The sequence below is a fragment of the Erinaceus europaeus genome, chromosome 3, assembly GCF_950295315.1.
Source record: "Erinaceus europaeus chromosome 3, mEriEur2.1, whole genome shotgun sequence".
Taxonomy (NCBI): domain Eukaryota; kingdom Metazoa; phylum Chordata; class Mammalia; order Eulipotyphla; family Erinaceidae; genus Erinaceus; species Erinaceus europaeus.
In genome coordinates this window covers 73,072,586-73,096,558 of record NC_080164.1, presented here as the reverse complement: position 1 = coordinate 73,096,558, position 23,973 = coordinate 73,072,586, and positions in this window count along the sequence as shown.

Below are 23,973 nucleotides of genomic sequence, written 5' to 3'. Positions count from 1 at the left end.
CCTCTCCCAGTCCCAGTGCCACTATCCCCACCTCTTTATCCTTCCTCTGCCTTCCAGATCCAGTTGAAATATTCCCTCAGTATTCTTCTAGTCGAAACTGACTGTTCTTTTCACTGACCTCAGTTGGTAGCCTCTCAGATTCATTCAGCCTTAACATATGGTCAAGAATTGTTCTCCTCCCCAACCCCCCACCGCCCCCACACACACATCTCTCTCCCTCTGCCAGGTACTTGTCTTGTCTCTCCTTAATCCTACTGAGTTTATTCCAGTGTGCTGAGATGGTAAGAACTGAGCCCACCTTCAAGTCTGAATCAGGACATGGGTTTTGACACCTAAGTATGTCATATCACAGATGACCCAGGAAATGACACAGAGGGTAAGGTACTGAACCCCCAAACATAAGGTCTTGGGTTCCTTCCCAAGCATCGCATGTGCTTGAGTGATATACTCTGGTTCTCTCCCACCCCTCTCTCTTTCTCATTAATAAATCTTTAAAACAGTCATCCTCTCACCAATGATTTTGCCTGGCCTACTCTTTTCCTCTCACTGTGGTATGAGCACTCACAGCACCCAAGAGTTTACTAAAGACCAGACTGTAACAGCTGTTAGCAACTTTTCTCTTTCCAGAGCATTTAATTAAGAATTCAAATTCCAAGCAGCCACACCACCACCACCACCACCACCACCACCACCACCACCACCACCACCACCACCACCACCACCACCACCACCACCACCACCACCACCACCACCCAGACATTCTGTACCTGCAGCCAATGCAAAGAAATACTGACGGTCATCGCCATGATCCTTCACTGAAGGCAAGGAAAGAAACCAAGCTCCTTGACTAAAGAAACTGCTATCTGGGTTGGGGGGAGGAGCCGGTTGTAATGCAGCAGCGGGTTAAGGACATATGGCGCAAAGCGCAAGGACCAGCATAAGGATCCTGGTTCGAGCCCCCAGCTCCCCACCTGCAGGGGAGTCGCTTCACAGGCGGTGAAGCAGGTCTGCAAGTGTCTGTCTTTCTCTCCCCCCTCTGTCTTTCCCTCCTCTCTCCATTTCTCTCTGTCCTATCCAACAACGACGACGACAACAACAACAGTAATAGCTACATCAACAATAAAACAAGGACAACAAAAGGGAAAATAAATAATAAAAAATTTTTTTAAAGAAATACATTTTTTAAAAAAGAACTGGTTATGGGAAAGCAGGCATTTAATAGCCTGCTCTAATTGCTTATGGGAGGGGCCACCCTTCTTCTATATTTGTTGCTAACGTACAGCCCAGTGCTGCACAAAGTCACGAGGACTGGACTGTGGCCCCGCCAACCTGTGCTCATTGATCCCAGGGGAAAGGACACCCACCCACAGGGTACAGCGAGAGCCCCACGCTTGGAATAAGCAACCGAGGAGAAGGACTTTTGCAATTCGTGTGCCCTCACAAGGAAGGGACTTGATGTAACAAAACCGCTGAAGTCAAAAAGAACTTGGTTCTGTCCTGAAAGTAAGGCAGGCTGAGGAAGGTTTAAGACACGGGATGATGGTGACACCGGGGCAGAGAGACATTTCCGACGCGCCCGGGGTGACAGCGGCCCTGGAGGGTGGTGTGCGGGCCCCGCGGGATGCAGTTCGCAGGAGCCTTTCCCCGCCCTCCCACTTCCCGGGCACACGTCCCCTGCGAGCTGCGGGCCTCGGCGCCTGGGCCCGAGCAAGGTTCCAACAGGTCCGGTCCGGCCCGGCCCGGCCCAGCCGCGTCCGAAGTCCCGGCTGCTTCCCGGCTCGCTCAACTTCCCTGGCCGCCCAGGGTCCGCTGAGCCCCCCACCTAGGCCGCTCCAAGCTCAGGCTCCCGCCCCGACAGGCCCGGAAGCCCCACTTGGCTACGGAACCCTGAGCTCCACGCCTCCCCCCCCCACAGGATCACCAGCCGGGACTCCACGCTTCACTCACCCTCGCCGCCCGCGGCCGCCAGTCCCCGCAGTCTGAGCCTCGCAAGACGCCGTCCTCCCAACAGCGCCTCCCCGCCGCGACCCGCTGTGCGCATGCGCCGCCTTCGGCCCGCCCACTGGCGCCGCGGAGCCCCGCCCCCACTCGGAGCAGAGCGCTCAGGTCTCCTCCGTTCAGGCGCGTACCCGCCAGGGTCACAGCTAGTACCTGGTTGACGCGCTTCTTCTGCCTTCCTTCCAGAGGGCCACGCTCTGCTCGAGCCTGGGTTGGACAACCTGTAGGTCCAGAATGTTGCTAGGAAACCCCCAGGGTTGTATTCCGACCTGGGCAATTAATTACCAGTTGCTTTCTCTAATGAGCCTTCATCGCCAAAGCTTTCTGTCTGGTTTCTACCTACCCACTCTACTGAAACTGCAGTCCATGCAAATCCAGTGATCCTTTCTCTGTTCTCTGTTTTTACTTGCATCCATCACTAGCAACCACTTCTACTTGAAATGCTTTTACTTTCTGTCACCATGCTTTCTCCCTCCTTCTATATCTCACTTTACTGAGTTCTTTTCACAGTTTTTTTTTTCTGCTTAACCTATAAATATTAAAGTTCCCAACATTTTGTCTGAGCCCCCCTCCTCTTCTCAAGCCATCCTCCTTATGTGATTACATCTACTTCTATGGTTTTCGGTAGCATATAGAGACAGATGACTTGAAAAATTAACTGCCTACAGATTTCTCAACATGAATTTCTAACGGGTATTTCAAACCAAATTTGTCCCCCCAATACTGATTTCACTTCCAAACATATCTCTTACATTTTGTCCAATTTAGTGAATGCCCCTGCCACCCATGTAGTTATTCAAGCCAAAATTCTAGGAGTTATCCTCCCTTCCCCCCTTTACATACCTAACAGCTTTACCAGATATAGCTGACATCTGTATCTAAAATATTGTCATTAGTAGATATCATTAAATGGCATAAAGCATGGTGAGGTCAAGTATAATATGGTAAATCCTAACCATGGGACTTTTAAAGAAAAACAAGCTCCCAACTGACTCGGCTATAGTAATAATTGTCTATTGAATTTTTTTAAACGAAGACCACAAGGAACCTTCCCCATTCTCTTCAAAATTCATAGTTCTGTCAGTCCTGGAACCTCTGGGACTTTGTATTTCTTGTTACCTCTCCTCTTCATCCCTTACCCTGTTATGCTGCCTCTGCTGATCTCAATTAAATCAATGCAACCAATGCCACCGTGCCACATTATGCTATCACTGTCTTTTTGCTTTGAATTATATCCAGAGATGCCTAGCCTGAGATGTCAGCCTTCCAACTCAAATAACCCAGTAATACCATTTCCTAACACCTGGGACTACCTAGTTCCATTTCAGATGGTGCACCCCCTAACAAAGTTACAGACCCTAGATATAGACCAAGGCCTAGGGAACTGGGTACATGTATACACATATACATAAGTTAGTGACAACTATATAACGCAAAGTAAAAGTGCTGAATAATCTTCTGTGATTGGACTTAAACCTAATAAGCTCAACAATCTATAAAAATGGCCTAAAGAAGGCTCCATAAATTTTCTAATCAAATATTTTTTTATTTAGACACTGGAAGTAGGAATAGGTATAGGTGTTACTTAGGAAGAGAAGGCAGGAACATAGGAAAATGGGCAAAACATACACACACACACACACACACACACACACACACACACACACACACATAATAGTCATCCCATATCTGTGATCTTGGAAGAACTACTTCAGTTTCCAAATGGAGAGAGCGGGGACATCGAATCCCAGTGGTGGAAAAGGTACCTGTGACTTCCCATAATCACAGATATGGGCTGACTATATATATATTTCCCTTCATTTTTTCTGTGTCCCTGCCTTAACTTACTTGAGTCTTCTTGCTTTTTTTCCTCTTCTCCCTCTGACAGTGCCTGACTTCCTCTGGTGTTTTCCAGATTTGCCTCCCTTTCAGCAGATTTCTGATGACAAACACTTTGAGTCTTGGTGGAATTGGGATTCAGAGCCCTCTGGTCATCTGCTATCATTGACCCCTCTGAGAGTATGGACCAAAATTCTTTTTACAGTGCAGAAGGTGGGAGTTCTGGCTTCTGTAATTGCTTCTCCACTGGACATGGATGTTGGCAGGTCAATCAATGCACCCAGCCTCTTTCTAAAAGAATGAAAAATTTAGACTGGAGAAAATTGATTTGAAATCAGAAATTAGATTAAAACCTAGAGTGAGAGAGAGGAACTCCTTACCTGTAGTTTACAACCTGAAAATTATTCAAAAGCCAGAACTTGGTGCTTCATTGAATTGAAACATTTTTCTTTGTATAACTAAGCTGAAACCAGCATAAATGGGAAAAGGAAACTTCATCGGGGGGAAGATTGAGGTCCAAAGTGACAAATATAGCGATCTGGGGAGATAGTGCATTGGACTCTCAAGCATGAGATCCCAAGTTCTATACCCTGGCAGCACATGTAACAGAGTGATGCTCTAGTTCTCTTTCTCTCCTCTGTTTCATTAATAAATTAATTTTTTTAATAAATGAATTTTTTAAAAAAATTTTTTTTGGTAATACAGACCAGAAGTAGTATTTCTATATGCAGTTGTTATTTTGAATTGTTTCTACTACAAATGAACACACAAAGACTAGCCCAACTGGAGTACTTTACTATCTGGTTTTGCTTGCTTTGAAAAAAGAAATAGTTGAACAATACACAAGAAATAAGAGAGAACTGAAGTGAGAATCAGAACTTTATGTCCTTTTTAAAAATTTTTATCTATAAAAAGGAAACATTGGCAAAACCATAGATAGGATAAGAGAGGTACAACTTCACACAATTCCCACCACCAGATCTCCGTATCCCATCCCCTCCCCTGATAGCTTTCCTATTCTTTACCCCTCTGGGAGTATGGACCCAAGATCATTGTGGGATGCAGAAGGTTGAAGGTCTGGCTTCTGTAATTGCTTCCTCGATTAACATGGGCATTGACAGGTCGATCCATACTCCCAATCTGTCTTTCTCTTTCCCTAGTGGGGAAGGGCTCTGGGGAAGGCACATTGGTGGGATTGTCTGTCCGGGGAAGTCTGGTCGCATCCTTCTAGCATCTGGAACCTGGTGGCTGAAAAGAGAGTTAACATACAAAGCCAAACAAATTGTTGAACTGTCATGGACCTAAAGGCTGAAACAGTGCAGATGAAGTGTTGGGGGGGGGGGGGAGTCCTCCATTTTGTCAATAGTTAGTAGGCATATTTTAGTTATATTTCAAAGGGCCGGTAGCTATACTAGTGGTTTTTTGTTTTGTTTTGTTTTTTTGCCTGAGCCTGAAATCTGATAGGCAGGTGGATCCAAGTTACTGTCTGGAGAGATGATGTCATGGCTGTATTTATGTCTTTCTTAACTGTTGCTAATTTTTCAAGTCAAGAAAACATGCTACCTATTTGAGAAAATACTTTAAATCTTTATTTAAAATATATATATATATATATATAGTGGTCTGGGAGGTGGCACAGTGATAAAGCTTTGAACTCTCAAGCATGAGGTCCTGAGTTCGATCCCTGGCAGCACATGTGCCAGAGTGATGTCTGGTTCTTTCTCTCTACTCTGATCTTTCTCATTAATAAATAAATATTTTTTTAAAAATATTTAAAAGAGTGAAGGAAAGAACATAATAGTTATGTAAAAAGACTTAAGTGCCTAAAATACCAAAGTCCCAGCTTCAATCTTGCTCGACATCATAAGCCAGAGTTGAGCAGTGCTCTGATAAATGGGGGGATGGGGGGGGTGGAGAGAGACTTAAAGATTTCCTAGATAAATAATTTGTGATAAGTCATGCATGGGATTGACCAATAGGGCTAACAAGTGATTCAGAAAATCATGTGTCGAGAAAGACACATGTTTCACAAAAGACATGTCTCTGATATCTGATTACTGTAAAAAATGGCGACTAATCCCTAGCACTGCAAAAACGGTATCATCTGTTTTCCATCTACACCATGCCTCGGCTTCGAGTGAGCTTAATGTGCAGCTTAGCGATACGAGAATCCGGCATGAAGCCCAGCCAGTCTATCTTGGCGTTACTCTCGATCACACTCTGTCATTTCACGAACATCTCATAAAAACTGCAGCAAAGGTGGGCGCGAGGAATAACATCATTTGCAAGACTGGCCAGCTCCTCATGGGGCGTGAGTGCTTCCACACTACGATCATCATCTCTGGCATTATGCTATTCCACTGCAGAATACTGTGCCCCAGTATGGTTCCGTAGCCCCCATGTCCACTTGGTCGATTCCAAATTATATTCCTCCATGAGGATCATTTCTGGAACCATCCGTTCCACCCCGGTTCCATGGCTGCCAGTTCTTAGCAACATCGCCCCGCCAGATATTCATCGGGATGCGGCATCATCTAAGTTCATTTCCCACGTCTACGCTCGACCGGACCTGCCAATATACGCGGATATCTTCGCCCACCCTGTCCAACGCTTGACATCTCGTCATCCAATCTGGTCCCCTATGCCTACACTGAACTTCTCTGTTCCAGTCTCTTGGAAACAGAGCTGGCAGTCAGCTGAGGTAAAGAACAAACACCTCATCACAGACCCCTGCAAGTGTCAACCCGGCTTTGACCTAGCACGTTATGACTGGGCCCTCCTCAATCGCTATTGAACAGGCCATGGCCGGTGCGCCGCTATGTTCCATCGCTGGGGAGCCAGAGACGACCCGAACTGCCCCTGCGACTCCAGACAGACTATGACCCACATAGTCAATGACTGCCACTTCTCCAGATTCAAAGGAGGTCTCGAAACTTTACATCAGGCTCAACCTGACGCTGTTGACTGGCTACGGAAGAAGGGCAAACGCTAGAAGAAGAATGTGTGGAGTGTGGGTGGTAGTGCACTGGGCTAAGTGCACATAGTGTGAAATGCAAGGATTCCAGTTCGAGCCCCTGGCTCCCCACCTGCAGGGGGGGTCGCTTCACAAGCAATGAAGCAGGTCTTCAGGTATCTTTCTCCCTCTGTCTTCCCCTCCTCTCTCAATTTCTCTCTGTCCTGTGCAATAACAACAACAACAGAAAAAAGATGGCCACCATGAGCAGTGGATTCATAGTGCTGGCAAGCCCCAGCAATAACCTTGGAGGCAGAGAGAGAGAGAGAGAGAATCATGTGTCAAGTTTGGTCTGTTCATGCTCAGCCCTTAGGGAAATCCCTGTGCTTCTGAATCCTACCAAATGGGTGTGGGAAGTAGAATCTATATGTCTGCACAGCTAGAGCAATTTCTGTCTGACTGGATATTGGATATGGTACACTGACAGGAATAGCGTTTTCCGTCTCTATTTTTTCTAAAAGGAAGCTTTTATCGGTTCTTCACAATGTACATTGCATGTTTTCCTACATTTAATTAGTACAGAGTAGTACAGAAAAGACACTTTCCTACTTTCCTTTACCCAATACTTCTGATACCAGGTATGTGAACCCCCCACCAAGTAACTCTCAGCAACATCAGCTGAGTGTCTGACAAGGCATTTTGACACTAGAGAGAGTTATGGAGGACCCACAGGCTAAGTCCCGTAAGACTGTACTGTCTGGGGCTGGGTGGTGGCACACCTGGTTGAGGACACTTGTTACAATGAGCAAGTGGTGAAGCAGGGCTTCTGGTGTCTCTCTCTCCCTATTTATCTCCCCTTTCCCTCTTGATTTCTGGCTATCTCTACCCAATAAATAAATAAAGATAATAAAAAAGAATATAAAACAGTCATAGTTAAAAAAAAAAGATTATAGAATTGGTGTATTGCAGGCCCCACGTATGGACATCTAATCTTTGACAAAGGGGCCCAGACTATTACATGGGGAAAGCAGAGTCTCTTCAACAAATGGTGTTGGAAACAATGGGTTGAAACATGCAGAAGAATGAAACTGAATCACTGTATTTCACCAAATACAAAAGTAAATTCCAAGTGGATCAAGGATTTGCATGTTAGACCACAAACTATCAGATACTTAGAGGAAAATATTGGCAGAACTTTTTTCCGCATAAATTTTAAAAACATTTTCGATGAAACAAATCCAATTACAAGGAAGACTAAGGCAAGTATAAACTTATGGGACTACATCAAATTAAAAAGCTTCTGCACAGCTAAAGAAACCACTACCCAAACCAAGAGACCCCTCACAGAATGGGAGAAGATCTTTACATGCCATACATCAGACAAGAGTTTAATAACCAACATATATAAAGAACTTGCAAATCTCAACAAGACAACAAATAACCCCATCCAAAAATGGGGGGAGGACTTGGACAGAATATTCACCACAGAAGAGATCCAAAAGGCCGAGAAACACATGAAAAAATGCTCCAAGTCTCTGATTGTCAGAGAAATGCAAATAAAGACAACAATGAGATATCACTTCACTCCTGTGAGAATGTCATACATCAGAAAAGGTAACAGCAGCAAATGCTGGAGAGGGTGTGGGGTCAAAGGAACCCTCCTGCACTGCTGGTGGGAATGTCAATTGGTCCAATCTCTGTGGAGAACAGTCTGGAGAACTCTCAGAAGGCTAGAAATGGACCTACCCTATGACCCTGCAATTCCCCTCCTGGGGATATATCCTAAGGAACCCAACACATCCATCCAAAAAGATCTGTGTACACATATGTTCTTGGCAGCACAATTTGTAATAGCCAAAACCTGGAAGCAACCCAGGTGTCCAACAACAGATGAATGGCTGAGCAAGTTGTGGTATATATGCACAATGGAATACTACTCAGCTGTAAAAAATGGTGACTTCACCGTTTTCAGCCGATCTTGGATGGACCTTGAAAAAATCATGTTGAGTGAAATAAGTCAGAAACAGAAGGATGAATATGGGATGATCTCACTCTCAGGCCGAAGTTGAAAAACAAGATTAGAAAAGAAAACACAAGTCGAACCTGAAATGGAATTGGAGTATTACACCAAAGTAAAAGTCTCTGGGGTGGATGGGTAGGGAGAATACAGATCCAAGAAGAATGACAGAGGACCTAGTGGGGGTTGTATTGTTATATGGGAAACTGGGGAATGTTATGCCTGTACAAACTATTGTATTTACTGTTGAATGTAAAACATTAATTCCCCAATAAAAAAAAGATTATACTGCCCTTCAAACACCAATCATAAATTGTGGGTCCCCAAAACCCAATTATTTTTTGTGCAACTCAACTAAAAATTGGAGGTTTCTACACCCCTCCTTAGATTCAATTATTTTTTTAGAACAGCTCAGAAGACTTAAGAGAACACTTGTATTAAACTTTATTGTATAGTAAGGGGTATCATTCCCAAGCTGAAAATAATGTATACACATTCGTCATTCTTATCTGAAATGAAAACATAAAATGAATAAATAGAATTAAAAAAAATTAAGTTAAAGGTAATCATACCAATCAAATGAAGAAATACACAGGCCAACGTCTGAAAATATTCTCGGCGCAGGAGCTTCTGTCCCTGTGGAGTTAGCGTACACCACCCTTCTGATATGAGAATTGTTCACCCACCTGGAAGCTCTCTGTACTCCTGGGGGATTTAGTTATTTATGTATTTATTTAGCAGAGTACTACTTAGCTGTGGCTTATGGTGGTGCTGAGGATTGAGCCTGGGGCTTTGGAGCCTCAGGCATGAAAGTCTTATTACATAACCATTATGCTCTTTTCCCCACCCACTATTGGGAGATTTTTTTTTTGGAGGGAGTCAGACTGGCTGCACTAAAAGATTCCATGAAGTGCTCTTTAAGGGTGGGTTGAGGGGGAGACCATTCTTCCACTGGAAGCTGCACCCTCAATGCACCAGGGCACCTTATCTGCATCTGACTTAGGAAAGGATTTTCCCAGCAAGTTGTGGGTAACTGCTAGGATTGCAAAAGCAATCTTTGTCTATAGACATGCAAATAATTCTGTGATGGAGACCAGCCTTCCACACTGGGAAAAAACTGGTTCCATCACCTTTTCAAATTCATTTCAGAAGTACTGATTTCTAACTGCTTTGATCTGGATGTAATATCACATCTGTTACCTCACTAAAGCATCTTAGTCTTTTTAATATATATATATATATATTTATTTATTTATTTATTATTGGATAGGGAAAGAGAGAAATTGAGAAGAGAGAGAGAGATAGAGAAGGAAAGAGACAAAGAGATCTGCAACACTGCTTCACTACATGTGAAGCTTTCCCTCTGTAGGTGGGGACCAGGGGCTTGAGCCCAGGTCCTTGTGCACTGTAATGTGTGCACTTAACTAGGTGCACCACTGCCTGACCCCCAATAACTCAGTCTTAACTGACGTTCATTCTTCTATCTGTGTGAGAACTGTGATTTTATTTTTTATTTTTCTCTTAACTGCTCATAGAACAGCCCTGCATTGTCAAGAGTCAGAGACCACCCTTAAGCTCCTTTTAGTTCAATTCTTATTATAAAGAATCTGGTGGGGTAGGGAGGGAACAGGGACAAAGCTAGGACCATGTGTGGCACCAAGTTAGCAATTCCTCAGAGCTGGGTTCCAGTCCCAGTCAGTCCCTAAAAGCATATGGCATGGACCATTCCAAAAGCCTCAGTTTTCCCATTAAGGACCTACTTCTTATCGCCATCCACATGGCTTTGCCTTGAGGCCAAATGAGAGCCTACTTGTGAAGCAAAAAGAAAAAATATCTGGAGGCCAGCAAGGTGTTGATGACAGAACACAGGAGCTGAGTGGGTGCTGACTAAGGGTGCTGAGAGAGTTCCCTTCTCAGGGTCTGACGCTCAGGTGGAGTTTCTCTCAAAAAGAATTTCAAGAGAACAGGCATGACAGATGCACAGTTTCTAAATTTGTCTTTTATTAGGTTCCAAAACAAGATAAGTGCAAAGGTGAAGTTAGAGTTTAAGTTTGGGGGACAAGTTCCCAAAGGCCTTTGGAATGAATCCAAAAAGGCCTTTCAGTACAAAAGTTCACTTGTGTTATACCCCTCTCTTATGTTACACCAGGACCCACTTTCCATTGGCCCGATGAAATAAACTCCTCCCACTTCATATACATGCAGTGCAAAGAAACTTTCCCATGTTATTGATGCAGTGCATCTCAGTTCCACGTGTGCAAACAAAGTGAAAACAAAGTGTCCATGCTCCCCAAGGTCCCCTGCGCCCTGCACTGTCCCTCAACAGGTGCGAGCTGAGATTTGATCCCACACTGCATATGCCAGACAGGCACTGTGCCAGCCATCTCACTCTCAGATTAAATCAACAAATCTATCTTTTTGAAAGGAAAGGGGGGTAATGTGCTTTGTGTCCAGAGTCCTAGGGGAGGGAGAGAAGAAAAAGTCCTAGGGGAGAGAGAGAAGAGGCCAGGCCAGGGTGACACAGTGAAATGACTGGACCTGTCTTTAGCAGGCTGTCTTGTTATCTCACTGTGGTTTTCTCTCCCTAGTGGAAGGACAGATCATAAACTCTCCCCAAGGCTTGCACACTGAGCTGAGGACCTGACCCACACCCCTTTATTTAGTCCTCACCAGACTGGAGGGGCCAGTAAGACCTTGTCATTCCTCAGGCAGACTTCCAGTCACCCACTCAATAGCCATTGTCCCTGTCTTGCATCAGAACCTGCCCAGACAAGTCACTCTTCCAGCAGCACCTTCCTTGCAGGTTGCAAGGACCACATGCCAAGTTCTGACCATGAAATGCCTGAGCTGGTGAGCAGGGACTCTGAGAAACTTTTTTTTAGAAGAGAACTAACTATCAGGGCTGGGGATAGAGAATAATGGTCCTAGACTCAACCCCAGCACTACCATAAGCCAGAGCTGAGCAGACTAAAAATAATAGCTGAGCTGGCTAAAAATAATAATTAAATATATATATATGACTAGCACAGGTAACAGGCGACCTTTTCCCTTTCCATATTTCCTTTATATTCTGTCCCAAAACTTGATACAAGGGTTGTAGCTGAAGCAGCCATATTGTGAGTAGGCATCAGGAAGAAAGGCCCTGGACACTCCGAATGACAAAGTTGAGAGGCAGAAGTTACGACCCTGAGTCAGGTCTTTTCACCTTTTTTTTTTTTTTTTTTTTTTTTGCCTCCAGCGTTATCGCTAGGGCTCTGTGCCTGCACTATGAATCCACTGCTCCTGGAGACCATTTTTCCCATTTTGTTGCCCTTGTTGTACGTAGTTGTTATTGTTGTCATAGCTGTTGTTGTTGTTGGATAGGACAGAGAGAAATGGAGGAGGGGAAGACAGAGAGAAGGAGAGAAAGATAGACACCTGCAGACCTGCTTCACCGCTTGCGAAGCGACCCCCACCCCTGCAGGTGGAGAGCTGGGGGATCGAACTCGGATCCTTACTCCGGCCCTTATGCTTTGCGCCATGTGCGCGTAACCCACTGTGCTACCGCCCAGCTCCCCCTTCACCTTCTCACAAGGGCTGGAGCCCAAAGGCAATAGCCCCAAGGGCCCAGGTTTGGGGAAGAAGTGTGTATGGCCAGTGGGGCCAGATTCCTACTGAGATCAGACTTTAGGTCATTAACTGGATGATTTGGAGCCCTGTGAGCTGACACTGCAGGTCTAGTAAAGGTGAGAACACCTGCAAATGCACCCTGAAGTGTCCAGACCTGGGGGATCTGGGGAGCTCAGCTGGAATAGTTCCCCAGGCCTGGGGTGAGAGGGAACCTTGGGGTTAGGGTGCTGATTGTGGGCGACGAACGTTTCTCCTCTGTGAAGCCCATCTAGTCCTCTCCAAGCACACGCAGGCGTCCACACAGCCCCCTGGTGCACACAGGCAGGAGCACAGGGCCCGCTCTGCCCAGAATAGGGCTCTAACCTGGGGAGGGGCTGCTCTCCCCTATTTATCTCTGCCCTGCAAACCCCAACCTGGACTGTCTGCCCCACCCATCCCCGCTCCTGCCTGCTCCGCCCCCTGGTGTACACCTGCGGGAGCGCAGTTCCTGCTGTGGTCCTTGTCTTAGGTTGTGACTAGCACGAATTTGCATATCGTGATCTGCCAGAGCTGCTGAGACAAGTGTGCCTGAAGGAAATGTCTAAGGCCCTTTAACCACCAAGTATTGCAACGAGGGGGGCTAAGATTGAAAACAACTGTGTCTTCAAAAAGTCAGTTGTTGGAGAAGTCTTTCAAGGGATGCTCTGTTGTCTTTCTCTCAATTGTCAGAAAACATTGAGGGAACTAAAGCAGCTCTCAGCAGCAGGACCAGGCAGGTTCTCCGGATTCTTCCACACCTGCAGAACTAGAAGCCTCTTGAGCGGAGTCAGTGATCTGTGCTTTGACAAACTCTCTCAATGGTGCTGTTAGCTCAGCTTTGAGAACCACTGACTCAGACCAGTTATTTTTGATATCATGGGGTGCTAGTTGTCCTAAGAAGCCCATTTGCAGCACAGAAGTTGATATGGATGTTGTATGGGTACCAGGGTGTGTAATTCAGGGACACCAGTATTTGGAGACAGAGTGTGTCACCAACAGGGATTATTTCTGTTGTTGGTAGTTGTTGAAGTAGTAATATTGGGAGGGGCCTGCACCAGAAGTCAGTATCTCACAACAGGTAGGGCACTGAAATCTCAAGTCTGAGGTCCCTGACATTACAAGTGTCAGAGTGCTTCTCTGGTTCCATTCCCTCCCCCCTTAACTTTCACTCTCAAACAATAAATAAATCTTTCAAATATTAATGTTGATTTTGATGTGATTTGGAAAAAAAAAAAAAAGCAAAGAGAGAAAGAAATGACCATGGTTATTGCTCAGTACTAGAACACAGGACCTTTATACAATAGACCCAGAACTTTTTGTTATGATTTTTATTAGTGATATACTGTTGGTTTACAAAACTACAAGATAACAAGAGTGTAATTCCACACTGTTCCTATCACCAGATTTCTGTGTCCGTTGGTTAACTACAGTGTTCTCCCAAGGTTGAGACATGGGTTGACTATTATTGCTATAAATATAGAAAATAATTTACATATTATTTTCTATGGTCCTGCCTTCTCTTCCTTTCTAAGTCACATATACACCTATTAGTACTTCCAAATATCTTCCTTTTTTTTTTTTTCCTCTTCTCTCTTTGGTGGACCCAGAATTTTGTCCACATCAAATCCATATGCCTAAGGTTGTCTGTTGGTTTGTTTTTTCCAGACTACTATTCAACTCTTATTTAGTGGTTCTACTGGATTGAACCTAGGACTTTAGATACTCAAGCCTGAGAGCCTTTTTGCATAACCACTATGCTATCTTCCTGGCCAAAGCCTGAGGTCTTGGCTTCCTCATCTCTTCTTTCTCTCTCTATTCCTACATAAAAATGTAAGTGAATAATCTATTTGAAGATAATATTTGAAAAATAGCTCAAAGCAACCAAGCAAGCCTTAGGGTCCACCATAAGCCATCTCTCCAGCTGCTCCAAAGTTTTACAGTGGGGAGTTGGGCGGTAGCGCAGTGGGTTAAGCGCAGGTGGCGCAGAGCGCAAGGACCAGCGGAAGGATCCCGGTTCCAGCCCCCGGCTCCCCACCTTGCTTCACAGGCGGTTGTTGTTGTGCGCTGGCAGCAGAGAAGAGAGAGGGGGGGTCCAGAGCAAAGAGGAAACACAAATCTTTATTTGCGCTGGCACCTCAGAGTTGGGTGCTGGAGAGGCAGGTTGGGCCATGTGGAGGTAGCGAAAATGGCCGCCTCACGCAGTAACCTTTCCTGCGTCGGAACACTGGAGTGAAGCACTGGCAAGAGAGTGAGGAGCTGAAGAAGAAGGGCTTTTATAGGAGTAGCTTTCGTGAGAATGGGAAGGGGGAGGAGTAACCATAGCACTCCAGGATAGGATAATAACTCTCCTGAGAATGGGAGGGGGGAGGAGTAACCAAAGCACTCCAAATATGGCAGGGATATAGACAATGCCCTGAGGGCACAACATGGCTGAACAGGCACTCCGAGAATGTCCCATCTCTCACAGGAACTAGCAGTAGCCTGAGGGGACAACATGGCAGATGTGACTGCATCGGCACAATTTCCCAGCAGGCGGTGAAGCAGGTCTGCAGGTGTCTCTCTTCCTTTCCCCCTCTCTGTCTTCCCCTCCTCTCTCCATTTCTCTCTGTCCTATCTAACAACGACAACATCAATAACAACAACAATAATAACTACAATGAAAAACAACAAGGGCAAGAAAAGGGAAAATAAATAAATATTAATAAAAACATAGTCTTACAATGAGTTTAAAAGTCTATTTAATAATATCTGAATAGATGATAGGAGACAGCATAATGGTTATGCAAACAACTTCCATTTCTGAGTCTCCAAGGCGCCAAGTTCAACCCTGTACACCACAATAAACAAGAGCTGTCCAGTTAGTTCCCTGGTAAAATAATAATAATATCTGAAGAATACCTTTGGGCTTCATGTAATCTCTCCTGAGGTGTATTCTATTCTGTATCCGTAAGAAGGCGACATAACTGCAATATACATTGTTAACAAGCCTTCCTACCTGATGAACCACACCTACTTCTTGCTCAATTGTCCGTTTTTATATAGTGTCCAGTCAACTGACGTGAACTTTTTTTTTTTTTTATTGTAAAGAAATGGAGCATCCAGTGGTCCGGGAGGTGGTGCAGTGGATAAAACATTGGATTCTCAACCATGAGGTCCCGAGTTCGATCCCCAGCAGCACATGTACCAGAGTGATGGCTGGTTCTTTCTCTCCTCCTATCTTTCTCATGAATAAATAAATAAAATTAAAAAAAAAAAAAAGAAATGGAGCATCCAGGGAGGTGACTCAGGAAGGACAGCAAGTCTTGTGTTGGTGAAATCCTCCTATGCCTGGATATTGCTCTGGCCTCTATTTAGTTCCTTGACTGTTGTTAAAAATTCGTACGGCTCTTGCTGGCCTGGCTAGCTTCACGGGCGGGTAACAGAGACGCGGAGACAACGGCTGGGCAGGGAAGCTGTTTTTCTTTCTTTCTTTTTTTTTATTTAAGAAAGGATTAATTAACAAAACCATAGGGTAGGAGGGGTACAACTCCACACAATTCCCACCGCCCAATCTCCATATGGGAAGCTGTATTTCTTTATTCAGGAACAACGATTCATAAACTAAGACAAACTAATCACCAAACAGAACTCCGCTGTCTCTTTGCGGCGGCACAAGCACTCTCTCTTACTCTCCAACTCAGGAACCCAGGAACTCAGGAACCCTCTCTCGGGGTTCCTTGAGGCGGGGCCAAGCGGCCCTGGAAATTAACTGGACTGATCCAATTCTCTTGGCGGGGGAGAACTAGAACCCAATGTAAAGCATACAACACTTGACTAAATACATAAATAACTTATTAAAAGAATGAATACATACACAATGTGGAAAAATGTAGATGACCCAGAAATATAGGAAGAAAGAACACAGCAAAGAAGTCAATATCTCTAATTTTGGGAAATAGTACTCTATAGACATTCTCTGTATGGCCTCAGACAAACTACAGAGCCATTCTCACAGCAGGTAGGACACTGAAATCTCATGTCTGAGGTCCCTGGCATTACAAGTGTCAGAGTGCTTCTCTGGTTCCATCCCCATTCCACCTCATTTTGCCATGGGCTATAGATTCAGGGGTGAGGGGCAGGTACCACAGGTTCTCAACGTTCAGGCTGCTTTCTGCTGCCTGGGGGAGGGATGGCCTTCATTTGGCTCCAGAGCCCTCAGATGAAGCCTATAGATAGTTATATAGCAATGCTACTCCCATGTCATGATTAAACAAGCAACTAAATTTCTTTGAAATGCTCTGCTTTTTCTTTTTGTCTTCAATAACAAACTGTATTTCTCAGGGTTCTGAAGACTAGAAGTCTTTTTTTTTTTTTTTTGCCTCCAGGGTTATTGCTGGGGCTCAGTACCTGCACCATGAATCCACTGCTCCTGGAGGCCATTTTTTTCCCCTTTTGTTGCCCTTGTTGTTGTAGCCTTGTTGTGGTTATTATTATTATTGTTGATGTCGTTCGTTGTTGGATAGGACAGAGAGAAATGGAGAGAGGAGGGGAAGACAGAGAGGGGGAGAGAAAGACAGACACCTGCAGAACTGCTTCACCACCTGTGAAGCGACTCCCCTGCAGGTGGGGAACCATGGGCTCGAACCGGGATCCTTACTGGTCCTTGCGCTTTGAGCCACCTGAGTTTAACCCACTGTGCCACCGCCCGACCCCTGAAGACTAGAAGTCTTAAGGTACTTGAAGATTCCCTGCCTATGGAGCACTCACTGGCTTCTTTACAGAAGACTGTCCTCTTCTGTGCGGAATTCTGTAGAGGACCAGCTCTTCAGTTCTACAGATGCTACCCCTGAACTTGGTGATACTAGTTGACGGTGGCTGTCTATCTCTATCATTCAGGTACTTTTTTTTTTTCAGACCACTGATCAGTTCTGACATATGGTGGTGCTGGGGATTGAACCTAAGACTTTGGAGCCTCAGGCCTGAAAGACTTTTGCATAACCATTATTTCGCCCCCATTCTCAGCTCCTCTTAAATGTACAAATCTCTGGTATTTTTACCCTACTCAGATAATATATATATATATGTATGTATATGCATATGCATATGTATATATATATACCATTTCCACCACCAAAAGACTGTGTCCCATCCCACCTGCCGCCACCCCATGAAGCCAAACATCCACCCTCACCCTCAACCCAGGGTTTTTACTTTGGTGCCCTATTCCAAATTCAGTCAAACCCTGCTTTGAGTTTCCCTTTCTGTTATTCTTTCAGATAGTTTTATTTATTTATTTATTTTCCCTTTTGTTGCCCTTGTCGAGATAGTTTTTTTATTAGTGATTTAATATTGATTTACAAGATTGTAAGATAATAAGGGTATAATTCCATACAATTCCCACCACCAGACTTCTGTGTCCCATCCCCTCCACTGGAAATGTCCCTGTTGTTTATCCCTCTGGGAGTATGAACCACAATTCTTTTTGGGGTGCAGAAAGTGGGATTTCCAACTTCTGTAATTGTTTCTGTGTTGAACATGAACATTGGCAGGTCAATCCATACACCCAGCCTATCTTTCCCTAGTGGGGTAGGGCTCTGGATAGGTGAGGCTCCAGGAAGCATTGGTGAAGTTGCCTGCCAAGAGATTAATTTGTAAACTTTTGATCCCAGTTTGAACCTGAGCACCAACTATGTAGGTTCCTGTGTATGTTCTCTCTCTCTCTCTCTCTCTCTATCCCTCTATCTCTGTCTAGCTAAGGGATTTTCTACTTATTCTGGAAGTGGCAAAAAGAGATTTTTCACAAAGATGGACAAGCCAGGCACCACTGCAGCTCCTGGGATGGCAGGGAATGGTTAGAGCCTCAGACATGCAAACTCTGAGCTCTCCTTGTTTACTATGTATATACGTATGTATGTATGTATATGTATGTATGTATGTATGTATGTATGTATGTATTTGCCTCCAGGGTTATCTCTGCAACTCTGAGCCTGCACTACAAATCCACTGCTCCTGGAGGCTATTTTTCCCTTTTGTTGACCTTGTTGTTTATTGTTGTTATTGCTATTGTTGTTGGATAGGACACAGAGAAATCGAGACTGGAGGGGAAGACAGATAGGGAGAGAGAAAGATAAGACACCTGCAGAGTTGCTTCACTGCTTATGAAATAAAGCCCCTACAGGTGGGGAACCGGGGGCTCAAACCCGGATCCTTACGCTGTCCTTGCGCTTCTTGCCATGTGTGCTTAACCCGCTGCACCACCGCCCAGCCCCCCGTTGAACTATTTCACATGCCACTCTAGCTCCTAATAGGACGTACAGCTTTTAAAAAATGTTCAGAATGTGACTATAAGAAGATGGCTCAACTAGTAGAGCATTGGACTTACATGACCCAAATTCACTGTTCAGTCCCCAGCACCTCATGTATTGGAGTGGTGCTCTGGTTTCTCTCTGTCTGAAACTCTCTCATCTATATAAACAAAATAAATATTTTAAAAAGTGTTCGAGACAATTGACTAGAGACAACGTAGAATATTGAACAACTGAGCAAGAAACAACAGTCATTTGGAAAGGGAGGTTTGCAAACAAGGTGCATTGTGGCATTATGTCGCCATCTTGTGGAAATAGAATAGAATGCACCTCAAAAGAGAGCATCAAATCCCAAAGTTGTTTTTCTTTCTTTTTTTCTTTTTTTTTCCCCCCACCACGGTTATTGCTGAGTCTTCATACATACATTACAACTTCACCATTCCCAGTAGGTAATTTACCTTTTTTCTGATGAGAGAGAGAGAAAGAGAGAGAGGACACACTTGCAGCACTGCTCTAACATTTGTGAAGCTTCCCCTCTACAGACAGGGACCAGGGGCTTGAACTCAGTGCTCAAACATGGTAACATGTGCACTCTTGCAGATACACCACAACCTGGCCCAATATAGGCATTTTCTAGATACTATTTTATTTATTTATTTAGATGGGGAAGAGAAATCGAGGCGAGGGACATAGAGAGAAAAAGAGACAGCTGCAGCACTGCTTCACTGCTCATGAAGATCCTCCCTGCAGGTGTGGACCAGGGGCTTGAACCCCAGACCTTGTACATGGTAGCATATGTGCTCAACCAGGTGCAGCACCACCTGGCTCCTCTTTAGGTATTATTAAGTGGACATGGAAACTAACTAAAGAAACAGAGTGGCTAGAGTGGTAGTTCAGTGGTGGAGAACAAGTCTTAAGTGTGTGAGACTCCAGGTTCAACACCCTTCCCTCCTATGCCTGACTGCTGCTGTGTTCTCGGTGTCCTTTGCTAAATACTTAAATATGATTTTAAAGAACCAATATATGTGCAGCGTGGAAAGTGTAGACTCCCTAGAAAAGTAGAAAGAGCTACTTGTGAATCTAACATCTAGACTTCCATGCCCTAGCTTCCTGTGCAGAATGCTGCTCTGACCTCTTTATCTATTCCTTGATATAAATAAAATAAATCTTGACAAAAAGCTAAGCTCTGGGGACCGGGCAGTAGTGCACAGGGTTAAGTGCACATAGTGCAAGGATTCTACTTCGAACCCCTGCTCCCCACAGAGAGGTCACTTCACAAGCAGTGAAGCACTGTCTGCAGGTTTCTTTCTCTCCCCCTCTGTCTCCCACTTCTTTCTCAGTGTCTCTCTGTCCTATCCAACAGCAACAACAATGGAAAAAATGGCCACCAGGAGCAGTGGATTCATAGTGAGTGCAGGCACCAAGCACTAATGATAATCCTGGAGGCAAAAAAGAAAGAAAGAGAGAAAGAAAGAAAGAAAGAAAGAAAGAAAGAAAGGGAGAAGAAAAGGAAAAAGGAAGGAAGGAAAGAAAGGAGGGGAAAGCTGTTCAATATATTATAAAAATGTAAACAATTGGGTGGGGGTAGATAGCATAATAGTTATGCAAAGAGACTCTCTCACCTGAGGCTTCAAAGTCCCAGGTTCAATCCCCGCACCACAGTAAGCCAGAGCTGAGCTGGTAAAAATTAATTAATTAATTAAACAATTTAGTAACAACTTTTTTTTAAGTAATAAGTCAGAGTGCCCTGAGCAAGGACTGTTAACCTTGATGCCTCTGACCACAGGCTTGGCTGTGGCTGACCAGAGAGACAAGAGCTGGGAATGGGAGAAGTGGGGTTTCTCCTCCCCCAGCCCCCACCCACCCCATCTCAGCTTCCCCAGTTGAGATTTGCACTCATTTCCTGGACCAAGCCCACATCCGGGAAGTGCCTGCCCAGTGGTGCTGACACCCCAGGAGGAGGAGGAGACGCTGCCCTCTGCCAGCCTTCCTCAAGTAGGCTGACGTTCTCAAGAGATTCCTCCTAGGAGCCAAGTTGTGGTGCACCTGGTAGAGCGCACATGTCACCATGCACAAGAACCCAGCTTCAAGCCCCTGGTCGCCTCCTGCAAGGAGGAAACTTTGTGAGCAGTGAGGCAGTGCTGCAGGTGCCTCTCTTCCTTCCGCCCTCTCTACTTCCCCCTTCCCTCTCACTTTGTCTCTGTCCAATAATAATAATAATAAATATATGTTGTTTTCGACGGGTCATGCTGTTTTCGCGGGGCTGGCTTCACGGGTGGGTAACAGACGACCAGGGACTCATGGTTGAGCTGTAGGCAGTATCTCTTTATTCATGCAGGACGCAGCCCAATCTAAGCCGAGCTAAGCTAAACTCAAGGTACTGTAAAACTCACAATGCTGTCTTTATATATACTTGCCAAGTAGGGTGGAAACAGGATGTGACATAGAGAGGGTGGAGAGAAAAGTGACTGGTGAAAATCAGAGTATGACAAGGAGGGGGTGGAGCAGGCGAGAATCCTATCACTGAACCACCAATGCCCTGGAGGGAGGGTGGTGCTTGTTAACAGTGGTTATGTAAATAGAATAGTGTTAAGCAGGGGGGATTTAAACCAAATGAAACAGAAGGGGTCTCATGCATACCAACAAATATATTTTTTAAAAGTTCCTAACACTGCACATCTTTGGGTGCTGTTGCATTTAGAACTATGCCGCCCACCAAAAGGGAAGTGATATTCTCCTATCCATTTTATAAGGTTTTTATCACCTAGATCCTAAAGCACAGACAAGAACATTGTGAGAAGAGGAAATTAACTGGCCTATCTTGCTTAGGAACATAATAATTACATATAAACATTATACAAGTTCGAAATAAAGTTGAGGTTCACAGTCTTGTTACTCAAGATGCTGAGATCCAATATTCTAGAATGCTCTGAAAACCAAAAGGTTTTCATTAAGGTATCTGAAGCCAGACCTAAGTGAATAAAGGTCCCTTTTAGCTTATAGTCTTTTCTTTCAGTCCTTCCTACTTCAAAATGAATAAAAGGGGGGGCTGAAATATTATGTTTAACTATAGAAATTTACAAGTTCCTGAAAGTTAAGTTCTTAGCGCAAGAAAGTCCAAGGTCAGTGGGCCAGTCGTGACTCCTCATAACCCCTTGTCCCTGAGGAGAGTGAGACAGAGGCAGCTCTGGACAGCTCAGGTTCACTGTGGGGAGCGGTGCCCCAGCTGCAAGGTCGGCTCAGCAAAGGCTTGTGTGTCTAACCACTGCACCATCTTGCCCCTCCCATGTCACAAATTTTCTGAGTTCCTGGGGTGACTCAAAATTCATTTTGAATTCAATTGATGTAGCATTTATTAGTCTCCTTAGGTTGTCATAACAACGATGCCACAGACAGGCCAGCAAAATAGCTCACCTGGATAGTGTGCTTCTTAGCCATGGGTACATTGCAAGTTCAAGTCTGACCTCCACTGCACTGAAGAAAGCTTTGATGTTGTTCTCTCTCTCTCTCTCTCTCTCTGTGTATGTGTGTGTAAAAAAAGCCACAGACTCTGTGTGTGTGTGTGTGTGTGTGTGTGTGTGTGTGTGCGTGTGTGTGTGTGTGTGTGTGTGTAAAAAAAGCCACAGATAATACAGGGTAAACAATAGGCATTTACTTTCTTAGACTTCTAGAAATGAGAAGTTCACAATCAGCTGCTTCCATGGCCAGTTTCTGATGTGGGTCTGCTTTTTAACTCTCTGGCTTACACATTCAAGCACTTGCAGGGTTGGGGAGATAGCATAAAGATTATGCAAAGAGACTCTCATGCCTGAGGCTTCAAGGTCTCAGGTTCAACCCCCTGTACCATCATGAACCAAAGCTGAGCAGTGCTCTGGAAATAAATAAACAAATAAATAAATAAATAATAGCACTTGCAGGCTCTCATTGGGGCCCAGCAGTGGCACATTACAATGCAGAAGAACCAGGTTCAAGCAGTCGCTTCTCATCAGCCACTATCGTCCTATGAAATCACTGCAAGCACTGAGGCCGTATAGGCTCTAGTTACAACATTGCCATCAACCACTCTGTACATAATCTTGCTTATCTATGTTTCTGTTTAAAGGCGATTTGCTTAATACAGACTACTGCGATATCAGCATTTCAACTCACCACCAGCAGCGCTACAACTCAGACCTGAATGAAACTTATCTAACAGAAAAAAGAAAAGAAAAGAAAAGAAAAGAAAAGAAAAGAAAAGAAAAGAAAAGAAAAGAAAAGAAAAGAAAAGAAAAGAAAAGAAAAGAAACTTATCTAACTCTGGTATTCTCCCTGTGAGGCAATCACAGACTCTTTGTTCTTAGGAACCCGACTGGGCATCAACATTACTCTGGGACTGTTCTGAGACAGCGGAGTCACCAATAACAATGCACAAATCTTGACCTCCTAGAGAACACTGTACACCCATGTGTACTGTGTAAATACTGCCTGCACCCTGCCCTCTAAGGGTGTACTGTTGCCTGCCCTTGCTCTTAATGCCCCTTTTCCTTTCTGTTTACCCAGCAAATTGCTTTTTAAATCATTGATGGAAGTTGCACCTTAATTTTTTTTTCAACGTGAACAAGAACCAAAATGACTTTTTGGAGTCCAAGTCTCTTGACAACTTTACTTGGGGGCCCATACAGTGCACTTCTGCTTTTTATGGGTTTTCCTTTTTCTAGTTCCTCCCTTCTCCTTGTTTATGGCAATTGTTCACAGGTTGGCTTGCTCATAATTCCCTGGCATAATTCAGGTGATTATAACCAGATATCCTTTGCTATTGGCAAGAGCCCACAGACTCTTGGGTAACATTTAAATCAGCAGGGTGCCACCATCTTAACTCTATTACTGCCATGTGGTGCCGTCCATCTTAGGGCCACTTGTTGTAACAACAGGACCTGGCCTGCTCTGTCCTGACTCTTGACTCACATTTACACTGTACATTGACTTCGATTTAGTATGTTATGATGTAACTGGAGATTCGCTCGTGACAATCTGCTTAATAATAGGCTCCTTTGTCAGCTCATATCTTCACTCTGCATGCATCTGAGAATGACCTTGAAAGCACTCTAGGTAGTGACTTTTTTGGAGCAGGCCAATCTGTAAATGAGGGTCAAATATTTATTCTGTTCCTGGAATCTTTCCAGCCACACACTCTTTTAAATAACCTTTATGGAGGAAGCATTGCCCACTGGGACCTGGAGGTGAGAGTCTCGAGGCTGCCTTCCACACATCACATC